We start from the raw sequence: 5,619 nt of genomic DNA, 5'->3' as shown, positions 1-5,619 counted from the left end.
GTGCTCCCGGTGCTCCAGGTGCTCCACATGCTCCAGGTGCTCCCGGTGCTCCAGGTGCTCCACATGCTCCAGGTGCTCAAGGTGCTCCCGGTGCTCCAGGTGCTCCACATGCTCCAGGTTCTCGAGGGGCTCCAGGTGCTCCACATGCTCCAGACTCTGAGCTGGTCTGGGGTCAGCGGCGTTGCATCGTAGTCTAGTGTCTGTATAAAGATAAATCCGAAACTGTAAAGGATTCTCGTTGTTTTTGTGTCTTGTTATAAATCTAATCAGTTGGAACAGATGCTGCAGTTTGGCTTTTTATTTCTTCAATAAATCATTTAAATTTATTTTTGTTAAAATATGTTCTTCAGAAATATCTCACCACTTAAAACACTGATATCTTTTGACCCTTTAAAATCATATTTATAAAACTACTATATCATAATTATATATTTATTATATTATAAATGACTTATTTATATATCATCTTTGCCATCTATCAATTATATGGAGTCAGGGGACGTCCCTCCACCTAGTCCTGGGTCTTCCCCGAGGCCTCCTCCCAGCTGGACCCTCCACCTAGTCCTGGGTCTTCCCCGAGGCTTCCTTCCAGCTGGACCCTCCACCTAGTCCTGGGTCTTCCCCGAGGCCTCCCAGCTGAACGTCTCTCCACCTAGTCCTGGGTCTTTCCCGAGGCCTCCTCCCAGCTGGACCCTCCACCTAGTCCTGGGTCGTCCCTGAGGCCTCCTTCCCCGCCCAGGATCAGAAAGGGTTTTAATGCAGAGTAGAGTACATGTTTTAACACATACAAGGAATTTGCCTCGGTGTTGTTGGTGTGCGTCACACATTGCAGCAGCGAGAGTACGGTACAGGGGCCTGAAGGTGGGGTGTGGTATGAGTCCGGGGGGGTTATATTCTCGGGGATAACTGGGCTATTTTCTGGGTGTAACTGGGGCATATTCTGGGGTGTAATTGAGGTGTATTCTTGGGTATAACGGGTTTATTCTGGGGGTATAACTGGGTTATTCTCTGGGGTAAAACTGGGTTATATTCTGGGTAATATTCTGGGGTATAACTGGGATATATTTGGGGGTTTATATATGGGTTGTATAACTGGGTTATATTCTGGGGTGTAACTGGGGTATATTCTGGGTAATATTCTGGGGTATAACTGGGGTATATTTAGGGGTTTATATATGGGTTGTATAACTGGGTTATATTCGGGGGTATAACTGGGTTATATTCTGGGGTATAACTGGGATATATTCTGGGGTATAACTGGGTTATATTCGGGGTTATATTCGGGGGTATAACTGGGTTACATTCTGGGGTATAACTGGGTTATATTTGGGGGTAAAACTGCGTTATATTCTGGGGTATAACTGGGGTATATTCGGGGGTATAACTGGGTTATATTCTGGGGTATAACTGGGGTTCAGTTTATTGTGAATTAGAGCAGTCAGGGGTAGTTGGGGGTCTAGTTACCCCAGACTAGGTGACCGTGGGCTGGGTACGGAGCCCCGCCCAGGACAGGGGTAGTTGGCGTTCTAGTTACCCCAGAATAGGTGACTGTGGGCTGGGTACGGAGCCCCGCAGGCTAAATAAATAAATAATATTTAATTATTTATTAAATACAAATATTTATGTATTTATTGCTTCATTTATTTTCTTTCATGAGGTTTTTCAAAGGACTATTTATTTATGTATTCATGCTACACTCTGTGTTGCCCAACTACGTCCTGCTGCGTCCTGCTGCGTCCTGCTATATCCTGCTGCGTCCAGCTACGTCCTGCTGCGTCCTGCTGCGTCCAGCTGCGTCCAGCTACGTCCTGCTGCGTCCTGCTACGTCCTGCTGCGTCCTGCTATGTCCTGCTGTGCCCAGCTAAGTCCTGCTGAGCCCAGCTACGTCCTGCTTTGTCCAGCTACGTCCTGCTACGTCCTGCTGTGCCTTGTAATGCCCACAGTGTCCTGCTATGCCATGAACTACTACAAAGAACTGCTACAAACTACTATTTTTCTATTTTTGTTATTTCCACTCTTCCTTCTAACCCCAACCGGCCCGTCAGACACCGCCTACCAAGAACCTGGGTCTGGGCCTGGGTCTGGGTGTGGGTCCGGGTCTGTCCCTGGTTTTTGCATAAAAGGAAGTTTTTCCTTTCCACTGTGGCACTGTTGCTGCTCTGGAGGAAACTACTAGAACTGTTGGGTCCTTATAAACTCTGGAGTGTGGTCTAGACCTGCTCTATCTGGTCTAGACCTCCTCTATCTGTAAAGGGTCTCCAGATAACTCTTGTTATGAATTGATACTATAAATAAAATTGAATTGAATTGAATGTGTTTATTCATTTATTTAATATTTATTTTCCATACATTTTTATTTATGTAGTTATTTATGCATGTATTGCCTCATTTATTTATTTCATGATGTATTACAAAGGAAAATGTATTTATGTATTTAATTATATAATTATTTATTTCTTTATTATTCAATTGAACGGCGTCTATAGCTTTCAGCGTGATGTTCTGGAACGGTCCTTGTCCCGCGTCACTTCCTGTAGAGAGAATTTAACCCGGAAGAGGGTGTGGTCCGCAGTTGTGGAGTTGGCTGGATGAGGAAGCAGCGGATCAAGCGTTAGTGCCACAACGCGAGCAGAACCGGGACAAAACGCGACCAGAACCCGAGACAGATCCAGACCTGTGTTTCCCAGAGACCCCGACACCAGACACGGACCCGTCTGCCCCAAAGACCCGCGACAGAACGACACCAGGCCGCTGGACGTTAGCTAACGGCTAAGCTAGTTATTTGCTAACAGCAAGGCTGACGTCGGGACTGGTTTCTTCTTAACCCTAACCCAGGTGAGAAGATCCCTCAGGTACGCTCACCTGGCTCTGATGCTAATAGGAAGCTAACAGAGGAGCCCTCAGGTACACTCACCTGGCTTCCAAGCTAACAGGAAGCTAACCGGAAGCTAACAGGGCGGTGGTCGCTGTTAGCTGCGGGAGCTAACTGCTAATTACACAACACGTCAGGTTGAGAAATAACTGCTCGAGGCTAGTTACTGATTTTTAGTTATAGTACTACTAGAGGTCTACTAGAGTTTATTAGTGCTACTACTAATATTATTAAACTTTAAATAGGGAAATATAAAATAGCTATTGAACACAAAAGGATACATAATGTTAGTTAAATAGCATGTGCAATAGTAACAGCACGTTATAACATGTGCAATACGTTATAACATGTGCAATAGTAACAGCACGTTATAACATGTGAAATAGTAACAGCACGTTCTAACATGTGCAATACGTTATAACATGTGCAATAGTAACAGCACGTTATAACATGTGAAATAGTAACAGTACGTTATAACATGTGAAATAGTAACAGCACGTTATAACATGTGAAATAGTAACAGCACGTTATAACATGTGAAATAGTAACAGCACGTTATAACATGTGAAATAGTAACCGCACGTTATAACATGTGCAATAGTAACAGCACGTTATAACATGTGAAATAGTAACAGCACGTTATAACATGTGAAATAGTAACAGCACGTTTTAACATGTGAAATAGTTACAGCACGTTTTAACATGTGAAATAGTTACAGCACGTTATAACATGTGAAATAGTAACAGCACGTTATAACATGTGAAATAGTTACAGCACGTTATAACATGTGAAATAGTTACAGCACATTATAACGTGTGCAATACGTTATAACATGTGCAATAGTAACAGCACGTTATAACATGTGAAATACGTTATAACATGTGCAATAGTAACAACACGTTATAACGTGTGCAATAGTAACAGCACGTTATAACATGTGAAATAGTTACAGCACATTATAACGTGTGAAATAGTAACAGCACGTTATAACATGTGCAATAGTAACAGCATGTTATAACGTGTGCAATACGTTATATCATGTGCAATAGTAACAATACGTTATAACATGTGCAATAGTAACAGCACGTTATAATGTGTGAAATAGTTACAACACGTTATAACGTGTGCAATAGTAACAGCACGTTATAACATGTGCAATACGTTATAACATGTGCAATAGTAACAACACGTTATAACGTGTGCAATAGTAACAGCACGTTATAACGCGTGCAATAGTAACAGCACGTTATAACGCGTGCAATAGTAACAGCACGTTATAACGTGCAATACGTGATAACATGTGCAATAGTAACAACACGTTATAACGTGTGCAATAGTAACAACACGTTACAACATGTGCAATACGTTATAACATGTGCAATAGTAACAACACGTTATAACTTGTGCAATAGTAACAGCACGTTATAATGTGTGCAATAGTAACAGCATGTTATAACGACTGAAATAGTTACAACACGTTATAACGTGCAATAGTAACAGCACGTTATAACATGTGCAATACGTTATAACATGTGCAATAGTAACAGCACGTTATAACGTGTGAAATAGTTACAGCACGTTATAACATGTGCAATAGTAACAGCACATTATAGCATGTGCAATAGTTATAACGTGCAATAGTTACAGCATGGAATATAAAGTAGTAATATTTATACACAGACAACAGTATTAACTATACATCCTATAATATCTTGAAGCAGATAGAGAAGAAGATGAGTGGAGGACTTAACAGCATTGATGCCGTGAAGAAGAAGATCAAAGTTCTGCAGGAGCAGGCGGAGGAGGCGGAGGACCGAGCAGCCAGACTGCAGAAGGAGGTGGAGAAGGAGAAGAGGAGCAGGGAGGAGGTAAAGAGACATACACACACACACACACACATCTATATTAGATTAGATTAAACTTTATTGTCATTACACAGGTACAAGGCAACAAGATGCAGTTTGGGACTAAGCAGAAATCTAATACCATTAAGTGTTGGATATGTACTAAATAAATATAGAAATGAATACTCTTACAAACAACATTTTACAGATTTAAAATTCTGTTAAATTCAAGGTTTTTTATATTCAAGGTTTTTCCTATGAATATAAAATATAGATGACTATTATTGTGAACAAGATGTACAGCTGGATATGTAGTGAATATAATATACAACTGGATATGTAGTGAATATAATATACAGCTGGATATGTAGTGAATATGATATACAGCTGGATATGTAGTGAATATAATATACAGCTGGATATGTAGTGAATATAATATACAGCTGGATATGTAGTGAATATAATATAATTCAATTCAATTTTTCAATTCAATTTTATTTATAGTATCAATTCATAACTAGAGTTATCTCAATACACTATACAGATAGACCACACCCAACCCAACAGTTCTAGTAGTCTCCTCCAGAGCAGCAACAGGGCCACAGTGGAGAGGAAAAACTTCCTTTTAGGCAGAAACCTCGGTCAGACCCAGACCCAGACCCAGGCTCTTGTTAGGCGGTGTCTGACGGGCCGGTTGGGGTTAGAATTTTGTAGTAGTGCAATGGAAAGTAATTCATATTACAGTTAAAGTAAGGTATTGCAGTTGTGTATATGTAGACATATGGTACTGTAAATAAACAGTCAGCAGTGCAGGTTGAAACACCAGTCAAGGTGTGTGTGTGTGTGTGTGTGTGTGTGTGTGTGTGTGTGTGTGTGTGTGTGTGTGTGTGTGTGTGTGTGTG

Source organism: Etheostoma cragini, unplaced genomic scaffold (assembly GCF_013103735.1).
Source record: "Etheostoma cragini isolate CJK2018 unplaced genomic scaffold, CSU_Ecrag_1.0 ScbMSFa_2797, whole genome shotgun sequence".
Taxonomy (NCBI): Eukaryota; Metazoa; Chordata; class Actinopteri; order Perciformes; family Percidae; genus Etheostoma; species Etheostoma cragini.
The sequence above is the reverse complement of the archived record's forward strand: the minus strand, read 5'-3'. Positions refer to the sequence as shown.